This window comes from Ovis canadensis, chromosome 22, assembly GCF_042477335.2.
Source record: "Ovis canadensis isolate MfBH-ARS-UI-01 breed Bighorn chromosome 22, ARS-UI_OviCan_v2, whole genome shotgun sequence".
In the NCBI taxonomy this organism is placed as follows: Eukaryota; Metazoa; Chordata; class Mammalia; order Artiodactyla; family Bovidae; genus Ovis; species Ovis canadensis.
Genome location: NC_091266.1, coordinates 40,526,812 through 40,552,408, shown reverse-complemented (window position 1 = coordinate 40,552,408; position 25,597 = coordinate 40,526,812). Strand labels below are relative to the sequence as shown.

Sequence of the window (25,597 nt, the reverse complement as noted above, 5' to 3'; positions counted from 1 at the left end):
ACTCAGGGATTGAACTCACCTAGCCTACATCTCCTATATTGGCAGGGAGATTCTTTACCAGTCTGCCTCCTGGGAAGCCTGCCCTTTATACAGAGCAGATTATATCCCAAGTACCCTGGGGAGTCATGTGACTCCGGTCAGGCCAATCAGCATCAATGCTCATGGCCAAGGTGACTGATTGACTGACAAATGGGCACATGACCTAATCTAAGCCAATCAGGTCAAATAGAGCTAATCCTGGGACTTTTGCTTGAGCAATCAAGAAAGAATTTCTTTTTCTCACAGCTGAGAGGTGTGAAGATGCAAGCCTGGAATTCCCACTTGGAGGGAGACTCTGAGTAAAATCAAAGAGAAACACACTGAGGAAAAATGGAGAGAGAGAATCCAGGTCCTGATGGTATAATTTGCATATGTTTATCCAGTTACTGTTAAGTTAATGTGCTGTTGAAATACACTGGGATGGCAAAAACTTTTTGGCCAATTCAATATATATATATATCGAACAAACACTCTGATTTTTTTTTTAAATCTTGATATCATTTATTGGCACAAAAATTACTCAGATACAACATGGTGTCTAGACCTGGCTACATTTTATATTTTGGGGATTCAGTTTAATACTTCTTTTGCTCATAACTCCCAACATGTCATAGAACTTTCTGTGTTCAGCACCTCCATGATAGAATTTCTGTACTCTAAGCCCTTGCTTTAAACACAGCATTTAGACCTCATTGAAAACAACCCCCCTACACACACACACACACACACACACACACACACACACACACGTTTGTGTGTGTTTCTATGTTTTGGTTTAAGAAAGTTTGTATTGGATTTCTATCCCTTGCACCCAAAAAAGGTTCTACCTAATACACCCATAACAAGTAAGACTTTGTGTTGGGCACCATGGAGAATCTCAAGATGAGCAAATTCCTCTCTCTCAATTGAGAGAGGAAATAAATGGTTCCATTATTTGAAGCTGGTGACATTATTGGAAGAGGAAGTAGAAAGCACAACTAATTATTCCACTTGTATTTTGCCTCTATCATTTCAAGAAAAGCAAACATCATATGGAGAGGGTAGAACAAATGTTTTTTCAGGGCTCAGAAATCTGAGATAAATGAGAAGATGGAAAAAGGCTCTCCATTGCCTTGAGTGAGTCCACATTGCTTGGCCCACCTGAGCTACACTGAAGTGTGCTTACAGGACTTAAAGATGAGAATGCCAAGCCACAGGGAATGCTCTCTGAAGGACTGTGAGGAATTGAAAAATTGTCTGGATTTTTAAATTAATTTTATTATTTACAGTCCAGTGAGTTGTATTTAATCCTTGGAAAAATCAAACAGTTGGTTTTTTAACACATTAGAAAAATGTATTCATTTCTTAAATATTTTTTAAAGGAACTAATTAGTCCCATTTTGTTTCACCAGCAATTGTACATAACAAGAGAAACAACAATAACACCTTAGTCTGAAAAAAATAGTTTTAATCTCAAAATTGAGGGATGTATCAAGATTAAGACCTTTAAGCCCAATCTGTACATTCAAGAATGACAAGGAATTTGAATTGGATTTTAGTATTTGACCAATTTCTTTCCCTCCAGAACAACAGCATGAATTCAAAAAGAGCAAGGAATACCAAACCAATCTCCTGTCATTAATAAAATTATAAGATGAGCATAAAAGGGAATACGGCAGATATAACGAATCCAAATGGTAAGGTGATTGGCAGTATTTTTTCTTGTTTTTGAAAGTTCTTATTTTCCAGTGGAGAAACAAGCCAAGGGATAGTACAGCTAAAATTATTAATTGATCAGAGCTAAACAGTGTTTGATCAATGGAGTAACTGTAGGGGGGTTTCCAAGGGAATACTATGAGGCTCTATCCTACTTAAAATGATGTATCAGTGATTTTGATCCTTATTGATTTTAAAATCGTATCAACATGGGAGAGATTGGTTAATGAAATCAGGACTTAAAAGATCATAACAGACTAATAATTTATCTTAAAAGCAACAATATGATTTTTTAATAAAAATGTAAAGTCCTATATTTAGGTTAGAAAAGAAAAAATTACACAAGTACAGAAGGAGGAAGACCTGTTTTAACTGCTTCGCATCCAAAAGAGATGAGGTATTTTGCTTGACCACAGAGTGCAATATGATGTCACCACTATGGATGATAATGTAGGATACTTCCTGACGTGGGGGAAAATAACATGTAACATTTTCTTAAGTCGATCAAACCAGTTCATAAAATTTATAAGACACATACACAAACACAGTTATTAATAGAAAGAAGATCCAAAAGGTAGCAGTAATTCTCAGTGGTGATAATTCAGGTCACCTTCTTTCTGTTTTACATATTTACTGCAGTTGCTTTGTATAATAAAGCATTTACTGAAAATACTTTGTATAATAAAAATTTTATTTTGGCTCAATACAGATAAAAAGTGTAAGGTGGCTGATAAAAAAAGAAACAACCCAAATGCAGTTTTAGGCTGCATTCAGAGAATTATGTTTCCTGGAAAACAGACACTGATCCGTCCACCATGCTTGGTACTGGGACGGCCATATTGGATCATAATATCTCCACCTGCTTCACTCCCAGAATTTATCACAATGTGTAAAATGCCTTTATTTGCTCTTTCATTGACTTCTGCTCCACTAGCCAGTATGTTTGTGAGGCCAGAGCCAGAGACTCTGGCCTTCCTTATTACTGTGTCGCCAGCACCGCATCCAGTACCTGAAACAATGAAGACATTCAAATAACATTCATTAAATCAGTGAATAACGGAGGCTTTACTATATTGCGCTTTACTGTGCCTATCTTTCAGTCTAGGATGCATTTACTGGATATATTCTTGGGAAACTTTTCACACATATCAGATACAGAAGAGAAGGAGAAATAATGAAACGGCAAGAAGCCAGTTATCAAAATTTCTAAGTTTGGGCTTGATACATATTCACAAACAACTAGGGGACAGCTGCAGTGTGGCGGATTAAAAATAAACTACTTTCACGTGATTAAGGTTGCTCTCTTTCCAAAGGTTGTCATTTAGTCTCTTTTGACAGGACCTTGCAGAGCAGAGGAGAATAAGATAACTGCTATGATTGGGCAAAATAAAATATAACAAAGTTACAGCTCTTCTGAGGGCTGGGTGTCTGGGCTCTATGGATTCATATTTAAATCAGATTCTGAGCAGATGAAAGGCGTGTACAATAAGTCAGCCTGAAGAGAAAGACAGGCATATGTGCCCCCCTGGGAAACCACTGAGCCTTTAGCAGGCTCCAGGATTTGGGAAAACTAGGCGGTGGGGGGGTGGGGTAAAGGTTGGAAGGGAGGAGGGAAGGAGCCACTTTCAAGATCCACAGTAAGTGTGTTTCTGTAGGCAAATTGCATCTCAGAGGAGCCCTGTAGCTCAAGATAAAGATGTCCATATGAGATGCAAGTTAGGACCCCACTGCAGAGGTGCCTGCAAAGAGCTCATAACCTGGGGAGAGGCTTGGAAACAGCCTGAAGAAAGGACAGTTTGGTGAGAGGAAGATCGAATGTCTTTGGCTAAAAGAAAGTTGCTGTCATTGTCCCCGGTGGTGACGTCGCTTTATTATCCTTGGGCTCTCTGAGCCATGGGCACAGATGAGAGAAGGCTGGATCTCTTGGCCCGATCATCTAGCACTGGAGGGGGAACATTCCCCTCCTCCTGTCTGCCCAGTTTTAGGACCCCACCCGATTTTCCTTCACACCTTATATCCCCACTGCTGGGTCCACTTGCTGCAAATGCGCAGGTTTCTCTCCGCCAGCCTCTGCCTAAGCCATCCCTGGACACAAGGAAAGTGTCTTTCCCCCTTGTCCTCAGATCTAGTGTCTGAATGACAGCTTGTTTGGTGCTTTACAACGGACTTCCTTGGTGGCTCAGTTGGTAAAGGATCCTTCTGCAATGCGGGAGACCTGGATTCAGTCCCTCGGTTGGGAAGATCCCCTGGAGGAGGACAGGGCAACCCACTCCAGTATTCTTGCCTGGAGAATCCCCATGGACAGAGGAGCCTGGTGGGCTGCAGTCCATGGGGTCGCACAGAGTCGAACACGACTAAGCAGCTTAACACACAAACACATCCACATACCATGTACTGTGTCTCACTTGACCTTCACAACAATCCTTTGGGGAACCCAATGAGAAAGAGAAAAAGCGTTATAACTGCTAAGCATTAACACCTCTGGAGCATGGCACAGCTGAGCTTGGGTCCTGCTCTCACCTCCTAGCTGTGTAACTTAAGCCTCACCTTTTTGTGCCTCAGTTTCCTGGTCTCAGCCTGACTTTCAGCCCAGAAGGTGATACAGAGTTTGCTTAAGAACTTAGCTCTGGAGACTGGCTTCCCAGGTAGACTCTCTGCCACTGACCAGACATATGACTTTGGGCAAGTTACCGAAGCTCTCTGTGCCTCAGGGTCCACATCTGGAAACAGAGGATGATGATATGGCCAACTGGAGGTTTGCTGTGAGGATTAGAGAAGTAAACACATGTGAAACACTCTGATGAAAATCTGGTGTACTGTTATCATTATATAAGCTTTACTATCAGTCTTGCGTGCATGCTAAGTATCTTCAGTCATGTCCGACTCATTGCAACCCTATGGACTGTAGCCCACCAGGCTCCTCTGTCCATGGGATTCTCCAGGCAAGAACACTGGAATGAGTTGCCCTGTCCTCCTCCAGGGGATCTTATTAGTCTTCAAAAACAATTTTTTTGTCCTGCTACTGAAAGTAACACATCAGCACTGCAGAAATCTTGGGGGATCTCTAGTTTGCTATTTATATGTAATTATTTTTTAACAAGAATCTTAGTGAGCACTGCTCTAAAATATTTAGTCAATGCCTCCTCTCCTGTGGTCCCATCCCCCTCCATCCTGGCTGTCCTCATCACTGAGCTGAAAAGCAGAAGTGAGAACTCAAGAGCTGAGCGGGCGAGCACCCCTCCACCAACCACTTTCCCTCCCCCAATAACAACCGTGGCAACAATCAGGAGAGAACAGGATGCAAATTCAGCCCAGAAGTTTCTTCCCTGGAGCCAGTGGCTTATTTATTTTATGTGGGTTTTTGTTGCTCTGTTGTCATTTTAATTTGTCCTCTCTGTACCACTCTCCCTCTGGCAAGTAGCCACTCACTTTCAGAATCTAGGAAGATGACAAAGTTCCCAAAGTGTGTGCTGACCTGGAAAAAGAGAGGAAAAAGGAAACATTCATATGCTTCCAGGTGAGGGAAGGAAATGGGTTCTCCATGATGTCCCCTCCTGTGGCCTCCCCTACCACCCCTGAGAAGCCCCCTCACCCCCTCGACCCAACAAAATGCCAAGCTGCCTTCCCAAAGTCAGAACAGGCCTCTTGGTGCTTCCAGCCACACCCTTTTGAGATATAAGGGGGTGTTTCTCTTAAGTAGCTCAAGTATGAGGAATCGGATAATTTAACATCTAACCTAGGACAGTTTTCAAGTGAAAGGGGGCACAGTTACCAGTAAGTGGCAAAGACCAGGATGGGTGGTCACCCTGGAAGTCCCCACAGGCTCTGGTCCCAGGTTCCTGACGTGCAACTGCTTGTACCTGGGTCTCCCCACGAGAGCACTAATCCTCAGAGCCAAGCTGCCTTTTGAGGCTTCAAGTTGCCCCACCTTTAGTCTCTTCTCCAGATTTTTTCGTGCAATCTTACAATGTTCTAACTACAATGGAAGAAGCAAATATTCATCCAAAACAGAAAAGATGTCCACATTCCCTCATTAGAGAAGGAAGAAACCTCATTCCATACCAGGCCTACACTCCACACCAGCTTCACCGATATTTGTTGAATGAATGGTATTAAATTCAAGTAGTTCTTGAGATAATAAAATAGATAACATTGATTAAGTGCTTTTTCTATGACAGGCACAAGGCTCAATACTTTAAACATCTTATCTCATTTGATGCTCCTAATAACCCCAGGAGAAGAGACATCCCAAATAACAGATGAGGGAACAGAGACTTAGAAAGGTTGAGTAATTATCCGAAGTCATGGAGCTGGTAAGTGGCAGTGCTAAGACTCAAGTCCAAGTCTCTCTATCAACAAAATCCCCTTTTGTAACCACCATTAATACAGATAAAGATAATGATAATAATAACAAGCACTGTGTGCCAGGCACACTAAGCATTTTACATCTGTAAGTATGATACATGTCCATATGCTATCACTAGAACATTGGTATTGATTATACCCATCCTACAGGTGAAGAGATTGAGGCACAGAGAGGCTAAATGACATGTCCAGGGTCACACAGCTTCTAAAGTGCCTGAGCTGAGACACAAACCCAAGCAGTCCAGCTTGAGAGGCCCTGTCCTCTACCATCCCTCCTATCTCCCCATCTCACTCCTCTATTACTGATCATGAGCCAGGACAACAGTTTTCAATGGGAACTTTTCTTTAGCAGGACTTTGATACTTTCATTCAATGTAAAAACCTATTATTATTTCTTTGACCCTGGGCTTCCTGGGAACGTTCTCCTCCAGAAACTTCCAGTCCCTTCCAGGTTGAGATTCCATAAGTAGTAGGTATTTACCGAGTCCCAGCTAGACACCACCACTTTGCTAGATCCTTGGGCTTTCCTGCTTTCTTTGATCTGCACAACCATCCTAGGGTTTTGTGGGGACCCATCCTATTCATTTTATAGGTAAAGAAACAATGACTTCCAGGAGAAAAAGAGATCCCTTAGCTGTTGGCTGTGGCTCCACCTGGCCAGGAATTCTCCCAGGCCCATCCTTAGATCAGTCAGCTTCACACAAGCCGGCAGTATTCACACTTAATTTTTTTCTTAATATGCAGTTCTCATATACACACATACAAAAAAGCCTAGCCTATTTAAGAACTAAATATAGAACTGATTGCTGGGCACAGTGTTTATTCTAACCCGTGCAGGTTCATAAAGTCCACTTTAGACCCAAATAAGGCTGACTCACATATGTAAAAGAAAATCAGTTCCTATTTACAAGCTCCATAAAATCTGCTGCAAATACTTAGGCAGAAAGATACAGCAAAGGCATTTACAACCTTCCCCACACGTCTCACTGGCAGGGGTCTGGAGGAGCTTTGGAGAGGGCTGAAAACCCAAAAACTATAAGGCTCAAGTAATCTACAAGGGTAATATATCTTAATTACTGAGTGAACAAGGCAATCTGAGAATACTGTATTCAAATGGATTTTCCTTTGCAAAACCACTGCAAACTATGCCATAAATGATATGTTTAAGGGACCAGACTCATAAATATACACATACACAGGTGTTTTGTCCCTAAAATGTCCAAGCAATGTTGTCATTTCTGTGGGCAAACACTATCCCCATGCCCAGCCTGGTGCCACCCAAGCTCATCAGCCATTGAACATCACCTACTAGGCCTCCAGCAACTAGCCCTGCAGCATCTCTTCCTTGCCCCACCCTGTAGTGTGCACAGGTCCGGAGATAAGAATGGAAACACTGACTTCTGGTTCTCAAGAAATCTACCACGTGACCCATAGGTTATTCAAAGAAGAAATTAGCTGAGGTCTGTTTATAATGGGTCCCGAAAGACTTTGACTCTGTAGATCACAACAAACTGTGGAAAATTCTCCAAGAGATGGGAATACCAGATCACCATACCTGCCTCCTGAGAAATCTGTATGGAGGTTAAGACACAACAGTTAAAACCAGACATGGAACAACAGACTGGTTCCAAACTGGGAAAGGAGTACATCAAGTCTTTATATTGTCACCCTGTTTATTTAACTTATATACAGAGTACATCATGTGAAATGCCAGGCTGGATGAAGCACAAGCTGGAATCAAACTTGCAAGGAGAAATATCAATAACCTCAGATATGCAGATGACACCACCCTTATGGCAGAAAGTGAAGAACTAAAGAGCCTCTTGATGAAAGTGAAAGAGGAGAGTGAAAAAGCTAGCTTAAAACTCAACATTCAGAAACCTAAGATCATGGTATCTGGTCCCATAACTTCATGGCAAATAGATGCAGAAACAGTGGAAACAGTGACAGACTTTATTTTGTGAGGCTCCAAAATCACTGCAGATGGTGACGGCAGCCTTGAAATTACAAGATGCTTGCTCCTTGGAAGAAAAGCTATGACCATCCTAGACAGCGTATTAAAAAGCAGAGACATTACTTTGCCAAAACAGGTCCGTCTTGTCAAAGCTATGGTTTTTCCAGTAGCCATGTATGGATGTGAGAGTTGCACTATAAAGAAAGCTGAGCACTGAAGAATGGATGCTTTTGAACTGTGGTGTTGGAGAAGACTCTTGAGAGTCCTTTGCACCACAAGGAGATCCAACCAGTACATCCTAAAGGAGATCAGTCCTGAATGTTCATTGGAAGGACTGATGCTGAAGCTGAAACTCCAATGCTTTGGCCACCTGATGCAAAGAACTGACTCATTAGAAAAGACCCTGATGCTGGGAAAGATTGAAGGCAGGAGGAGAAGGGGACAACAGAGGATGAGATAGTTGGATGGCATCACCAACTCAATGGACATGAATTTAAGCAAGCCCTGGGAGTTGGTGATGGACAGGGAGGCCTGGTGTGCTGCAGTCCTTGGGGTTGCAAAGAGTTGGACATGACTGAATGACTGAATTGAACTAAAAGCCCACTGGAAATGACTGGAGGAGAGAGGAGTTTTGTTGTTAAGAGCAGCATCGTGAGGAACCCGGGTGCAGAGAGCACAGCAGACTCCTCTCCCTCTCTCTGGAACCCCCCAGTCTTGCCCTCTCAACTCTCTTTCTGAGGCTTCTCTTACCTCATCTTAACCTCTCCACCAGCCCCCTCTGCGTCCACACAACCAGCAGTGTGGAGAATGGGCAGACCCTTGATTAGGCAACTAAACTTGCTGCTAAGGAACAAAGAGACTGGCTGAAGGCTGAGAAACTCTCAGCGCCCGCAAATTCATTACCTCCGAAAGATGGACTGACTGCCTTGGAGACTTCCTCGTCCCATTTGCTGTGCCCCCGGGGAAGGAGCAGCCTGGCTTGTTTTACAAGGGCTTTGAAGTTGGTCCTCTGAATCTGATTCTCCCTGAGAAGGACTCTCTGCAACGGGGCCACTTTCCAAAAAGAGATGATAACAAAACCAAGCAGGACCCTGTGGGGATCCTGGGCATGGACACTTTTCTGTGTCCCCTGTTTCTTGATTGTAGGAAAGAGGCTTCAGTCTCCAAGACCTTCCCAGAGTTCCAAAGGGCAGTTTCAAACAGTTGCTAATCAAGGAAGAGAGGAGATGCTGAAACAAGGGAGGGGCAGTCAAGAGACAATGAGTTCAGTTCAGTTCAGTCGCTCAGTCAGTCGTGTCCAACTCTTTGCCACTGCCTGGACTGCAGCACGCCAGGCCTCCCTGTCCATCACCAACTCCCAGAATTTACTCAAACTCATGTCCTTTGAGTTGGTGATACCATCCAACCAGCTCCTCCTCATCCAGCCATCTCATCCTCTGTTGTCCCCTTCTCCACCCGCCCTCAATCTTTCCCAGCATCAGGGTCTTTTCAAATGAGTTAGTTCTTCGCATCCGGTGGCCAAAGGATCAGAGTTTCAGCTTCACCATCAGTCCTTCTAATGAATATTCAGGACTGATTTCCTTTAGGATGAACTGGTTATATTTCCTTGCTATGCAAGGGACTCTCAAGAGTCTTCTCCAACACCACAGTTCAAAAGAATCCATTATTTGGTACTGAGCTTTCTTTACAGTTCAACTCTGACATCCATACATGACTACTGGAAAAACCATAGCTTTGAGTAAACAGACATTTATCAGCAAAGTAATGTCTCTGCTTTTGAATATGCTGTCTAGGTTGGTCATAATTTTCCTTCCAAGGAGTAAGCATCTTTTAATTTCATGGCTGTAGTCACCATCTGCAGTGATTTTGGAGCCCCAAAATAAAGTCTGACAGTGTTTCCACTGTTTTCCCATCTATTTCCCATGAAGTGATGGGACCAGATGCCACGATCTTAGTTTTCCAAATGTTGAGTTTTAAGCCAACTTTTACACTCTCCTCTTTCACTTTCATCAAGAGGGTCTTTAGTTCTTTGCTTTCTGCCATAGGAGTGGTGTCATCTGCATATCTGATAATAGAGAAGCCTTAGGACAAGATACTGGTTCCACTTCAAGGGATACACATAACAATGTCTTTGAGTTCTTCTGCAGAACTAAGTGAAGTGAAGTTGCTCAGTCGTGTCCGACTCTTTGCGACTCGTGGACTGTAGCCCACCAAGCTCCTCCGTCCATGGCATTCTCCAGGCAAGAACACTGGAGTGGGTTGGCATTTCCTTCTCCAATGCATGAAAGCGAAGTCGCTCAGTCATGTCCAACTCTTAGCGACCCCATGGACTGCAGCCTACCAGGCTCCTCCATCCATGGGATTTTCCAGGCAAGAGCACTGGAGTGGGGTGCCATTGCCTTCTCCAGATATGCCCATCACCAACCCTAATAAAAGGCAAAGGTAGAACATGCCTCTAATGAAGAAAGGAAACTAGACTTTGCTAAAAGACAACTCTATGCAGGTATTTGAACCTCACATTCTTCCTGAAAGACCAAGGGAGTATCCAGGGCTCAGTGAAGCTGAGAAACTTTCCCACGGTCACACTGCTAGCGGCAGGATTGAACCCTGCTCTTTCCATAATGCTGAGAGGCTTCCTCCAAGAACCCTGCATTGCCCAAGAGAGGTGCTGAGAACATGAAGCACTGAACTGGGAAAATCGCCAACAGCCATGCTGGGAGTGTCATTACGTAAAATTAAATTGCTGTTGTACTTTCGCAATCAACAACGTTGGGTGGGGGGGTAGTCTTTAGATGATTTGTTTGAAGTAGCCACAATCAGAGATTGATTGATCATGATAAAGACAGACCTAAGAAGTACCAAGAGAAGACCCCAAAATAGCACTAAATACGCCCCCTTAGTAGAGAAGCAACCAGACCCACATACCCCAGTCAGTCTTATATTGCAATGTTATATGGTAATTAGTGTTCCTAATGATACCTCTTGGTTATCAAGAAAAGGATAAATTACGTTGCCGTGTTGTCTAAGTGAATGGAATGCACGGTCAGGATGCTATTGATTCTGCATCTGTCTTGGCCAAGGCAGTGTGATCTTGGAAAAGTCAGTGAACCCCTCTGGACTTCAGTCATCTCACTGATGAAATGAGGATTGTGTCAACTCTTAAGTCTTTCATGCAAACAAAGAGATCCTGGAGAGAGTAACTATTTCCACCCATTCCACTCCAACAGTACCAGCAGCCCTCATGGGGTTCCTCCCATGGACCATCTAATTCATATATGGTCGTTTATGCCAAAGGTATAAATGTGTCCTCTCTGCTCATACCCCTAAGAGTTCTTTTCTTCACAGGAGCTCTACTTTTCCCCAGATTGTCACTGGGGATAACATGACCATATTCATTTTAAAACCAGGGGGCACTATGCTACTTATGGAAAAGAAAAATGATTTAATATGGCAGGATTATTTTTACTCAGGATTTTTAAGGGCACAAGTTACACTGTTTAGATGCTAAGCTACCTTTGCCATCTATAGGCAGCACAGGTCCCTTCATTCCCCTAAAAATCAAAATGTGTTTCAGAGAAACTGCTGATGCCCTGGCTTCTACACTGGAGTGTGCTGAGGCTGAATGCAGACCTGGAAGAGATGTGTCTGCTCTGCTGGAAGCCTTGGTAGGGCTGAGGGTTTGAGGTACATTCTATAGCCCTATCTCACGCTCAAGGGTCAAAACCAGTCTAGGTCAGAGAAGGAAACCTGAGGCTGTCAGCCCCCAATTCCATTCACGTTCAGCTCTTGAAGTTAGAGCATTAGAGGTCCAGTCCTGGAAGCCTTGTTTTTTAACTTCCAGAGCACACTGTATAAAACTAAATACCCTGGGGGGAGATAAGACCTTAATCCCTGGATGGTAAATAAATTTTATCTTAACTACCAACTTTGATCAATTGGTAATGACCGCCTGGAGTATTCTACTGAGAAAGAGTCTAAAACTGTTCCCCAGGGGGGTATTCAAAATATTTAACAACCCACCAATCAACTCTTCTTGGCCCCTTGATAGTCTGGATGTTAACTCTTCAGTTGCTAGGTCAGTTTTGGGAGGTCCAAGCAAAAAATCTCAGCAGCAGCTATTTACCAACTGATGCAGAAGATGATTACGTATAAAGTATGATGACAGGTAAAGTATTACATGTAAAGTATCAGCTCTGCCTGTGCATCAGGTTCATGGGAACTGGGCAGCAATGGATTAGCAGTGTCAGCCTTACAAGGAGGCAAAGGCGAACACAGCACCTTGTCAAACATTTTCTCTCCCTGTCTGCCAACTTGACCTTCTAAAGAATCCACATTGTCCTTGGTGGGTCATGGGACCAGAAACTCCTGTGTTGTAAGCACTGTAAATTTGGTCGCAAATAGAGAGGGTGAACCTCAGATATATTTGTACTGGATATGTGTACATTGATTTGTTTTCCATTCAATAAACTGCCATTGATGTGAAACCAGAACACTCATTGATAATTTTGTTGGACTATACCTTAGAAAGCTAACAATGATAGAATTGCTTCTATTCAGCAGCAATTAAAATTATGAGTAAGATGAAGCCTATGGATCTGACATAGATGGTGGCCTTCAGACCCTAGGAGCCCTGGAAAGGTAGTCAAGTTCTTCTGGCCTTTCTTGAGTGCTTCCAAGTTGGAAGCTATTGCTAAAAACCTTAGGCGGAGAGCAATTCAGGGTTACCTTGAAGGTGGGACACCTGGTCTGACAGGTAGAACAGATTACTCTTCAGCCATAGAGGACATCCAGGGACGAGGGTCTAAATCTCTTGCATACCCCAGTGTGCATCAGAAACACCTGGGACTGTGTTAAAATGCAGATTAATGGGCCAGAAATAAGAGATTCTAGCTCAACAGAAAATCTGCACTTTAAAGACTTTCCACTTGACTCTGTTGCAGATTGTAGATCCCATTTGGAAAAAACTCAGTGGGAATGAGAGCCCAAGAGGCTTCTGATGGTGATGGAAACTGACAGTAAAATAGAGGAAAACAATACCAAGGGGACATGGGGCAGCTGACATACCCTCCACCCACTCAGGCCTTCCTGACACGTTAGATCCTGCCTTCACCAGAATAATGAATGGGGTTCATTGACTGATGCAGTGACAAGAGCTTGCTGCACATTCACCATTTCAAAGCTCACCGCAGCAGAAACCTACATGGTGGACACTCCCACCATCACTCTCCTTTTTAGGTGACAAAACTAGGCCCGGGGCCACCCAGCTTGAAGGTGGCAAAGCTGGGGCTTGTAACCCGTCAGCCTATCTCCAGAGCCTAGATACTCGTGGCCCACCGGGGCTGCTGAGGTACAAGAACAATTCTGATATACCTGAGACAATAGCCGGCAAGATCCTCTTAGACAAGCTAGAATACAAATACAGCTATTAACTCTTCTCAATTTATAGTAACTAGGATTGGGAGAAAAGAGCAGAACCTAAAACTGACAGTAGCTCAGACTGCACAGGATAAATTTCCTTATAATTAAAACACAACTTAAGAGTCCTAGCTCCTTGACCAAATTTAGATTGACAAAATTGAACCTGAGAAAACTGGACCTGAAAAGAATAAAATTATTATGGCAAGAACTAACATTTGAAATGGTCCCAAAAGAGAAAACCTGCATAATAAATCAAATATTTATTATTGTATAATATATAGGGAGTAGAACTTCTCATGATGAAATGGAAGTGAAAGCCAAATTATTGAAAATTTTTGGATATTATCGGATCGTGAAAGATGATCAAGAAGCTAAATTTGGGGAATTTCCTGGCAGTCCAGTAGTTAGGACTCCACGCTCTCACTGTCAAGGGCCTGGGTTTGATCTCTGGTGATGGAACAAAGATTATATGAGACACAGTGTGGACAAAAATAGTTGTTTTTCAATTCCAATTAAAATGATCTTATTTATAAACATGGAATCATAATGTCCTTAGGGGGTCAAAATAGCAAGAATGAGCATTGAGTAGGTCACATTGGGCTGTAGTTATACATGGTGCCTATCACTTGGGCAGCCACCCTCCCTCACAGTCAGGATTTGTAGAATAATCAGGACACAAAAATCCTGTGTCCATCGGTAGAGGAGAGCATGTCCCCCACATTCCTCCAGCAACAATGTGCTGTTCACTTTCCAAGGGCAACCAAGATGAGAATCACTGCTGAACTGACACCCTGTGTTTACATTCTTGATGCAAGTACACAACATTCCCCTCGAGGACAGGAAAAAGACTTTGAGAAATACTGCTTTAAATACTGAGACCTTCCCCTACCTCCTGGCCTCTCTCTACCCCACTCTCCCCGCCCTGAGGATTTAACACCTGCACCCCACTCTTCAGCTATTGCTCTAGTCTATACCATCGCCCTCACTCATCTGGACCACTGCACTAACCTCACCCAGAGTCCTATTCTCATTGTTGCCTCCTTCCCCATCATTCTTCATTCTGTAGCTGCAGAGATCTCTCAAAACTATAAGTCAAATTATGTTCCTCTACTTAGAGCCAGTCAGTGGTTCCCTGTTGCACTTAGAATAAACCATAAAATCCTTCTCCTTTTTTATGAAACCCTTTACATTCTGACCCTGCCTGCTTCACCAGATAGATCTGTACCACCCGCCCATCTCCCACCTCACTCCTCCTGCACTACCTGGCTTTTCTTTCTTCCAGTTTTCCCCACCACAGACCCTTTGCATCAGCAGTTCTCTCTAGCTAGGGCACTCTGTTCTCTGAAAGATCCTGCTGGCTCCTTTTTGACGTTCAGATCTCAACTTCAATGCCATGTCCTTGGAGAGCCTTTACTGACCTCCCCCAGCCCAAGATACCGCAGTCACTATTGTTTCCCCCTAGTTCAATTATCTTCATTCATGTCGCATCTCCTACTTTGAGTTGTGTGTTCATTTCTGTTGGATCCTTCCGTTATATGGTTAGGATCCATAAGGGCCAGAACTGATTTACCTTGTTCACTATATGTGAGCATCCAACGTGTATCTTTGGATACAGTGAATGAATAGACAGATGAATAAGTAAATGAAAAAATGAAGTAACTCAAGGCTACTGAAATTTTAGGAGTGGGTGTGCTGGGAATACCCAGAGAAATGAAAGTAAGGTGATCTTCCTTGTCTCAGCTCCAACTCTTGCCAAAGTCCTTCCCCCTTTCCTTTAGGAAGCCTGCCCTACCTTCCTGTGAGTTTCTACATCAGTGAGGGCCAAAGAATTGATGCTTTTGAACTGTGGTGTTGGAGAAGACTCTTGAGAGTCCCTTGGACTGCAAGGAGATCCAACCAGTCCATTCTAAAGGAGATCAGCCCTGGGTGTTCTTTGGAAGGAATGATGATAAAGCTGAAACTCCAGTACTTTGGCCACCTCATGCGAAGAGTTGACTCATTGGAAAAGACTCTGATGTTGGGAGGGATTGGGGGCAGGAGGAGAAGGGGACAACAGAGGATGAGATGGCTGGATGGCATCACCGACTTGATGGACATGAGTTTGAGTGAACTCTGGGAGATGGTGATGGACAGGGAGGCCTGGGGTGCTGCGATTCATGGGGTTGCAAAGAGTTGGACACGACTGAGCGACTGGACTGAACTGAACTGAACTGAAATTTATGGTTCACCCTTGATTCCAGAGTGAAATCACCTCCATCATTGTATTGTATTATATTCCATGTGATATTGCTCCATCTCATGGCCTTGGATCTCCCCAACCAGTGTAAACCCCTTGCAGGTTTGGAATGTAATTTTTGGTGACCTTTGGATCCTAGTGGACACCCAATAAATATTTCACAAACTATAGAAGGTCAAGGTTGGGAATGATCTTAGAGATCACCTTCTGGAGATTTCTGTGTGGAGGTAACAGAGCTAAGACCAAAAGACATAAAGTGACCTGCCCAAGGTTGCATGACCAGCCAGACACAGGATGGCTCCTCGAACCTGGATGTCCTGTTTCCCAGGCTGGGATCTTTTCTGCTGTATCAGTGGACCATTAGGAATGCAGATTCCTGGGCACCCACTCAGATCTGGGATAGGGCCCAGAAGCAGGTGCCCAAAGTAACTAGGAAATCCCAAAGACAGGACTGCTTCTGTGACTTGATGTTGTGCAGTGCTTAGTTCGGAGAAGGCAATGGCACCCTACTCCAGTACTCTTGCCTGGAAAATCCCATGGACAGAGGAGCCTGGTAGGCTGCAGTCCATGGGGTCGCAAAGAGTCGGACACAAGTGAGCAACATCACTTTCACTTTTCTCTTTCATGCATCGGAGAAGGAAATGGCAACCCACTCCAGTGTTCTTGCCTGGAGAATCCCAGGGACAGGGGAGCCTGGTGGGCTGCCATCTATGGGGTCACACAGAGTCAGACACAACTGAAGCGACTTAGCAGTAGCAGCAGCAGTGTTTAATTTCTTAGTAATGTCCGGCTCTTTGTGACCCCATGGACAGCAGCCCTCCAGGATCCTCTGTCCATGGGGATTCTCCAGGCAAGAATACTGGAGTGGGTTGCCATGCTCTCCTCCAGGGGATGTTCCCAACCCAGGGATCAAACCCAGGTCTCCTGAATTGCAGGATATTCTTTACTAACTGAGCCACCAGGGAAACCCAACTTCATGTTAGGTGAGACCATATGAACTTGCTGACATTCAGGAGCTCTTGAATACAAAATGGCAATTTCATATGTTTTGAGCTAATAATATGCATCATGTGAAATGTCGAGTTAGATAAAGCACAAGCTGGAATCCAGATACCAGAAGAAATATCAATAACCTCAGATATGCACATGACACCACCCTTATGGCAGAAAGCGAAGAGGAATTAAAAGACCTCTTGATGAAAGTGAAAGAGGAAAGTGGAAAAGTTAGCTTTAAAACTCAACATTCAAAAAACTAAGATCATGGCATCTGGTCCCATCACTTCATGGCAAATAAATGGGGAAACAATGGAAACAGTGACAGACTTTATTTTCTTGGGCTCCGAAATCACTGCAGATGGTGGCTGCAGCCATGAAATTAAAAGACACTTGCTTCTTGGAAGAAATGCTATGACCAACCTAGACAGCATATTAAAAAGCAGAGACATTATTTTGCCGGAAAAGGTCCGTCTAGTCAAGGCTATGATTTTTCCAGTAGTCATGTATGGATGTGAGAGTTGGACCATAAAGAAAGCTGGGCACCGAAGAATGAATGCCTTTGAACTGGGGTCTTGAGAGTCCCTTAGACTGCAAGGAGATCAAACCAGTCAATCCTCAAGGAAATCAGTTCTGAATATTCATTGGAAGAACTGACACTGAAGCTGAAGCTCCGATACTTTGGCCACCTGATGTGAAGAGCTGACTCATTTGAAAAGACCCTGATGAAGATTGAAGGCAGGACCAGCCGGGGACAACAGAGGATGAGATGGTTGGATGGCATCACCAACTTGATGGACATGAATTTGAACAAGCTCTGGGAGTTGGTGATGGACAGTGAAGCTGGCATGCTGCAGTCCATGGAGTTGCAAAGAGTCAGACATGACTGAGTGACTGAACTGAACTGAATAATAATCTCTTGGGTATAAGGTGTTCCTTGTAACCAAGGAAAAGACCCTGAGGAGAGATAATCGCTAAGGGAGGAAAAAATAAAAACAAAACACTGAAAGTCTGAGGAGAAGGATAATAAAGAGACTCTCTGAAGTGGAAATTTCAAGTAAAGCAGGGGGACCTTCCCCTCCTGGACCAAAAGCTACCCTGAGGTGCCAGGCGACAGTGTGGGTATCACTGGCCATATCAAGTCTTCACCCCTGAAAACACCCTACACAGTAAGGCAAGTCTTTGAAGGTGATGTATTGAGGGGGTCCTCTCACCAAGGGCCACTTTTGGCCTTTTATACAGACCACCTCATCCTCACAGCAGTCTAAGTCTGTACTGTCAGTGTTCCTATTTTACAGATGAGGAAACCAAGGCAGGGAGGGGGCAAGGACCTAGCCCAAGGTTGAGGATTAGAAAGTGAGGGAGACCTCGCTCTCACCCACTGCTATATTTTGAAGACGGTCCAGGGAAAGTCATAGGACCATTCAGCACGGACTTTGAAAAACCGCTTCCAGCATCGAGTGGACAGGTGACTAAAGGATCTTTGAGGAAACTTCTTAACCTGGGGTTTCCAGATTCCAGGATTTTGAGTGTGGTGTTTGGAAGAGGGGGTTCACCACAGGTTCTTTTCCCCCAAACACTCTCCTCCTTCCCCGCTTTGTCTTGCCTCCTTGCCAAGTACACACTGTTGCTGGGGGGAGGACGTATGGGGGTGGGCCCAGGAGTTCAGGATTACAATGTCCTATTTCGACCTGATATCCCCCTGGGCACTCATTTATCCACAGGAAATGCTGTGTCCTATAAACTGCTCTCAACACCACAAAAGCAGGTATACTCCCTGCCCAACACCACTCTACAGACAAAGAAACTACGTCACAGGAGAGGGGCCTGGCCTCAGCTGGCCAGTGACAGGGTCAGGGCGGGAACCTGGGTCTGTCTGATTCCAGAAATTTCTGCTCTTTTCACAAAACCCCAGAATGCCTGTGAAAGGTAGCTGCAAAACACAGCTGTCTCTTCCCTGTTCTTCTCCAGATGTTAACATGGCCTGAGAGCCAAGCGGAGCTAAGTGGGAGGGAAGGAGTCTAACTTCTTGGTTCTGACTGCAAATGACACGTGCCTCCCGCAGCCCCAGCCCTCGCGCCAGAGAAGCTGGCAGCCCGCATACGCTTATCCCAGGTGGTGCCACGTACATGCCCCACACAAAGCAGAGGGTGGGATACGGGGCGTGCCTTTTCTTACTCTGTTTATTAACAAGCTTGATCACAAGAGCCTGGTATGACAGTCTGACAACAATAAACAAAAGGAAGTTGGGTCGCTCACTAAGCATTTAAAGTCTAGCCCCGGCCCAGCCCTTGCAGTCTTCTTCTCTTCAGGTGAGGTCAGTGGGAGCCTGTGCCGAGCTGTCAGCTCCCTCGCAGCGGGGTGAAAGACACCTCCCCAAAGGTTCACCTCAGGGAGCGGCCACCTCCCAAGCAGCCCAGCTCCGGTTCTGGCAGGGACAGGTGCTGTTCCTTTATTTTGGCTGAGAACGATATCATTTTCCTTGAGGGTTCCTCTGGCTGGTTTTTGGTTTTTATGCTACGGGAGTTCTCAGTTAGCCTCTCTCCTCCACCATCTGCTGATGACAACGATGGCATTCAGCAACAGAGGCTCCGTCCCGTCTAGACTCTGAAGCAGCGAGAGGGGACTCGGAGCCTGGCTCCAGACCGGAGTCGCTGCTCCCCGACTGTGGGGAGACCAGAGATGACAGAGATGGGGAGGGGCTGAGTTTCCTCTTAGAAGAGCAAATAAAATGAAACAATTCCCCTCCTGGGTGTTTACCGAAGAGAAACAAATGTCTGTCCACAGGAGCCCTTGTACACAAAGATCCACAGCACTTTTCTTTTTAACCACCTAAAACTGGAAATAACCCAAATGTCCATCAGCTGTTGGGTGGATTAACAAAGATATATGCATACAACGGACTGCTACTTGGCAATAAACGAACTGCCAACACACAACAGGATTGAACCTCAAAAAGCACTATGCTAAGGGGAGGAAACCAAAGACACAAAAGACTACTTACTGTCAATTCTATTTATGTGAATCTCTAGAAAAGGCAAAGCTATAGTTAAAGAAAAATAAACCACTGGTTGCCAAGGGTTGGGAGCTGGGGAAACAGATTGGCTACAGAGGGTTATGAGTGACCTTCAGGGGCTGATGGAAATGTCCTATACCTTGATTGTGCTACTGGTTACTAAATGTATACATTCAGCAAAACTCATTCAACTTAAAATGATCAAATTTTATTGCATGTAAACCCTACTTCAAGAATACTGTTGTGTATGTTTTTCCAATTGAACAGGTTGTTTTTAAACCACAAGATGTTTCAGAGCCTTTGGGACACTGATGTACATTTTAAATCTTCAGGAAAGAGCTGCAGATATGGCCAGGGTTTTTCAAATTCACTTGACAAAAGGTTTAATCAAAAGTTTTACAGAACATTAGTTAAAATCTTGAGGAAACAGGTAGAGAAAATTGCATTAGAGAATCACCAACCTAGATAAAGCATTGCCCTCTCATCATTATCATCTTTAAAAACTCAAACCCCCTTGAGAAAAAGAATACATTCAGCAAGACATCTTCATGGGAGTCCTGGTTGAGTAGGCAATTTCCTGCAGGTTGAACACCAGGTATTATTAGCGTAAGTCCACTGGCTGAGGGAGAGAGTCCTGGGAGGGGAAGCAGCAGCCAGAAGCCTGACTGGGTGGGTGCTCTGTATGCTGTGGCCATACATTCATCCATCAATCACCCTGTGAGACCCTCTGCCATGTGCCAGGGAAGCAGTTATATAAGGTGCCCACCCTCTAGCAGCCCACAGCCTTGCTACACCGATTAAGAGCTGTCTGTCCCCGAGTCCCAGTACCCATGAGGCCCTCTCATCCATGATTTTCTTCTGTGACTACTCTTCCTAGTAGGAGGGGCGGGGGTTGCACCTTCCTGCCCACCTCCAACCGCCGTGATCACCAACTCTAACAAATGGGTCACCCCAAGCTCCCTGATCACCATAAGGGATTTAGCGCTGGCCCTGGGAAGCGCCGGCAGGCGGCAGTAAAAGGAGAGAGCCTTACAGCTCATTACATCTCAAGCCACATGCAAATTCTTCCTACCCCTCCATAAGCCTACCTGTTGCTCTGAGCCAGAAAAACCAGATGAGAGAGAGCATTGTGGAGACAGCTGCATGGAACAGGGGTTCCCAACCCCCAGGCCATGGACCAATATCAGTTGGTGGCCTGTTAGGAACCGAGTCACACAGTAGATTAGGGTTAGGTTTAAGGTATGTTTGAGACAGCTTCAAATCTCCACAGATTAAAGTCAAAGCGGAATATCCTGAGATTGCCACAAAGGCACTGAAAAGCCTGTTTCCACTTCCAACATCCGATTTTTTTTCATCCCTGTGAAGCAGGGCTTTCTGCAGTGACAGCAATGAGATTCCAGAGTAGACTGGACAGAGCAACACACTTCAGGTGTCACTGTCTCCCATCGCCCCAGATGGGACCATCTAGCTGCCCGAAAACAAGCTCAGGGCTCCCACTGATTCTGCACTATGATGAATCACATCACTATTTCATTATCTATCACAGTGTAATAATAAGAGAAGTAAAGTACACAGCAAATGTAATGCACTTAAATCATCCCCAAACTATCCCAACCTCACCCCACCCCGCCCAGTCCGTGGAAAAATTTCCTTCCATGACACTGGTCCCTGGTGCCAACAAGGTTGGGGACCACTGGCATAGAACATGCCCACTTTGCTAAGTGGATGAGCCCTGGTCCAGCAAGCTCTTCTGTCTCCCTTCTGCCTCTCAGGGCTCCCTGACATGACTACCTGGTTCCTGCCCAGAAACTCTAGGGAAGCAAAGCTCAGACCCAAGATTGGGACCTAGTCTACTCTTCCTAGAAATAGCTCCTAATTCCTGCACGGTTTCCCCCCACTCCTCACCTAGGAAAGAAGGCAGACCCAAGAATATAAAAGACACTCCTCACCTTTTTCTGTATTCCATGCACCTTGCTTGTCATTTAGTCACACACACACACACAAAGATGACAACCCTAAGCCACCAAGGCTTAGAGACAGAAATGCCTGGGAGATGGAACCAGAACTGGTAACACATGACTGCCCTGATCTGCAGCTTCCCTACTGCTCAGAATCTAGAGAGGGTGCCCAGAGCCCCAGGAACACGCTCTGGAAACAAACAGAATCTTGGAAACATGCTCTGCTGAAGGGAAATGGTCAGATGTTTTGGCTGCCCATCACTTTCTACACTGGGTTCTTGGGTAAGAAAGCACCATTTCCTCTACAGGAACCTGGAGTCATGCACAGTCCGCTAGGCTCCAGGCTACGGGACCTTGCACAGGTGACCCCAGCTCCATCAGGAGATGCGCGCACACCAGACCTCACCCAGAACCTGGGAACACAAGGACTCCAGAATGGCTGTGGGACTGCAGTCTCCAGCAGCAGGGTAAACCCCATGTCCGCCTGTGTCTAGCACATATGGCAATGTCCTTACCAGGCTGTTGGAAACCACAGGTCTCCTAGTTTTCCTGGAGATATTGGCTTTCCAAGGCTGATTCTGCAGTCTTCCTATCATCCCCCCTTTAACATCTTTTTAATAACTTCCATTGCTGCTACACGATCATTACACTGTGTGTACACAATACCCATTGCCTCTAAACTAGCAGTTGTCAGACTTTTTGCTCAAGACCACTTCACACTTTAAAAATTAAGGATCCTCAAGAGCTTTTGTTTATTCCATTACATCTATTGATATTTACTGCATTAGAAATTAAAAGTGAGACTTTTTTTAAAAGATATTAATGATTTAAAAATAATAATTAAGTTCTTGTAGTGAAAGTGAAGTCGCTCAATCGTGTCTGACTCTTTGCGACCCCATGGACTGTAGCCTACCAGGCTTCTCCATCCATGGGTTTTCCTGGGCAAGAGTACCAGAGTGGGTTGCCAGTTCCTTCTCCAAATTTACAACATGTTAACATAAATTAGGTGTTTTATAAAAACTGTATTTTCCCCAAAAAAAATTTAGTGGCATGAAATGGCACTGTTTTCTGAGTTTGCAGGTCTCGGTAATGGCTGGCTTCATAGCAGACGGCTTATCATCTCTCTGCTTCTCCCTTCAATCTGTTTTGATACCACATATCTTGTAGATTTTGAATAACTCCGTTGCACATTCATGACAAAGGCTGAAAAAGACAAATACCTCCCTGTTGTTACAAGAACACATGTGAGCTCACATACCCCTCTGAAAGGGTCTCTGAAACCCATGGGAGTTCCCAGAGCACGCTTTGAGAATCACTAATTTAAGCCTATCAGACCTACTTATGGGGCTGACTAGCTGGCTAAGGAACACTTGATCTTGTGAGGGAAATGACCCTGGTGCTCTGGCACTGGTGACAAGAGTGGGAGAATAAGCAGCAAACCAAGGGGACCAAAAGCAGAGCAGTCGCCACCATCTCCCCAGCAAGAACACACATTCCATGAGGGCAGGCTTGGGTTCTGTTTTGCTCACTGCTCCATCCACAGGTAGGAGAACTTCTGGTAGGCACCCAATAAACATGTGTTGAGAGAATGAATAAAATAAACACATGTGTATACTTATTTTGGAAGTGAAGGGTTAGCTGCTTAATCGTGTCTCTTTGAGACCCCATGGACTGTAGCCGGCCAGGCTCCTCTATCCATGGAATTCTCCAGGCAAGAATACCAGAGTGGGTAGCCATTCCCTTCTCCAGGGGATCTTCCCTGACTCAGGGGTATATTTGAAGGAACCTGCTAAAAAAAAATTAAGAAAGAAAACAGAAAAGCCTAGATGCCCTAGGTGATAAACCTCACCCCTAGGAACACTCAGCTTTCCAGAATCACAATTGGACAGGAAGCACCGTGATGGTACTTCACCCCTAGGAACACTCATCTTTCCAGGATCACAACTAGGCAGGAAGCACCGTGATGGCCGAAGCTGTGACTTATCCGTGTTACCCCAGCACTTCCCAGGAGGTCCCCACCTCATAGGTGCTCAGGGTAGCTGCATGAATGACCACACAGTGGAGAGGTGACGGTCTGGTGTGGCAGGTGTCTGCTGCGCGTATTCTGTCACTGTAATGCTTTTCACGGGCATCTCCTGGACGCTGATGCATCGAAACCATAGCATCAGTGAGGGGGCCAAGGAATTAACTGGCCCAGTCATTTTCAATTTCTTTCTTCATAACAGAATCGTTATCTCAGATGGCATTTTCCACCGCACGCCGCCGGAGAAGTGGGGCTGCTTCAGATGAGGCGGCGCTCTGTGGAATCAACCTCTTCATCTGCCCCTCTATTCCTCCTTGTACCCCCCATCACCATGCAGCCCCCATCCCAGGAACAGTCTGAGGCCACAGTCCAATCCAGACACTCCCCGGAGAGATAGGAGTCTTGGTACCACTGAGCCTGTTTCCAGGTGTGATACTTATTTTAGAAGTGAATCAATTAGGGGCCGAAGCTCATCTTCCGTCCCTGGGTCCCTGGCCTCCGTGAGTCACACTCCTATGTCCTCTTGCTGCCTCAGCCAGTTTGAGGAAGGTTTTTGTCGCTTGTAGCCAGAGCAGCCTTAATAAAGTTAGCCGATCTGTGTGGATGCCGTCACAGGAGCCCCTAAGCCTTTATCTTTTCCCAGCAATCACCCCCATGAGCCCTACTGGGAAACTGTGGGCTGAGGATGGAGAAGGAGCAGCAGTAGAAACCTGTGACCATCTATTGACCAGCACGTTCCCAGCCTGCAGGGCAGGGGTCCTTCACCCTAGATGAAATTAGTTAACCTCCTTGGCTCTCTTCCAGCACACACACACCAAGGTGGAGATTAAAAAAAAGAGAGAGAGAGAGAGAGAGAGAGAGAGAGAGAGCTCTCTTTCATTCTGGGCAAGATCTAAATGCAATTATAATTCAGTAGATCCATGAGGAAATTGACAAGAGCCAATGCTTTGCACAAGGCATGTTCTGATTTCATGCCGACAAATTATTTTTTAAAGGGCATTAATATCACAAGCTGATGACTTTTAGCCCTGAGCAAATGATGCATTTTAATGCTTCTTTACACACAGCTCTCAGCCCAAGTGAAGCTGTCTTCTTTGGCAAACCATTAGCAAACATTTACATTTCAAAACTCAATAGGACGGTTGTTGTTAGGTTTTTCTTTCTTTTCATATATGCCCGCACAGATAACTCATAGTTCACATGCTAAGTGTTGTGTAGTATCCTGTTTCTAACCCCTGGCATACCATTAGAAGATGGTGGCTCCTGGTTTTCAGGCCTACAATCTAAAGATTGATTTTGAAAGGGAGAAAGAAAGATAGTGGCATCATCAAACACTATTACCTTTGTGGCAGGCAGGCTCTTTTTGAAATGGCAGTGCATTTTCAGGTTCCTTTATTCCTCAGCACAGGCGAGGGAACCAGACATTGGGTGCCTTCTCCTGTTTGAGAGTCGGAGCAGGATCCTCAGAGGGCAAAGTCCAGTGGTTAGTGTTTATCTTTCCAAGCAGAGCCAAAATGACAGTGAACCCGGGGGTGGGGGAAGATTAGAATCAATTAGGGGCAGAAGCTCATTTTCCTCTTTAATAGACAACTTGGATAAGAGTCACAGGATTAGAGGTTTTGAGTGTGCAGTCAGGATCTGATGCATTTTAGGTCATCATCGTACAGCTCAGTCTATGCTCTAGACTGGCATCTTCAATGCCCCCTCTATAATAGTCTGAGCATGCAGACTCTGCAGGCAGAGAGGTATGGGTTGAAATCCCAGCTCAGCCACTCCCTGGCAGTGACACCTTGTACAAGCGCCTCAGCCTCCTCAGTTTTCTCCATCTGTAAAATGGGAATAACAAGGCCACCCAGCTCACTGAGTTACTGCTGATATGATGATTCCTGTGACGAGGTCC

The 25,597-nt window shown here is 44.9% G+C and overlaps 1 long non-coding RNA gene across 2 annotated transcripts; it reads right to left on the bottom strand.

The window, feature by feature from the left end:
* Window positions 1-1,469: 1,469 nt before the first annotated feature.
* Window positions 1,470-25,162, bottom strand: LOC138427668 (uncharacterized). 2 transcript variants are annotated; one of them, XR_011252103.1, is made up of 4 exons: window positions 25,039-25,162; window positions 5,164-5,209; window positions 4,426-4,494; window positions 1,470-2,743 (listed from the first exon to the last, which is right to left on the bottom strand). It is a non-coding gene; the product is annotated as an uncharacterized lncRNA (long non-coding RNA). The 2 variants fall into 2 exon arrangements; XR_011252104.1 differs by having other exon boundaries at window positions 2,408-2,743; window positions 4,282-4,494; window positions 25,039-25,148.
* Between the last annotated feature and the right edge of the window lie 435 nt (window positions 25,163-25,597).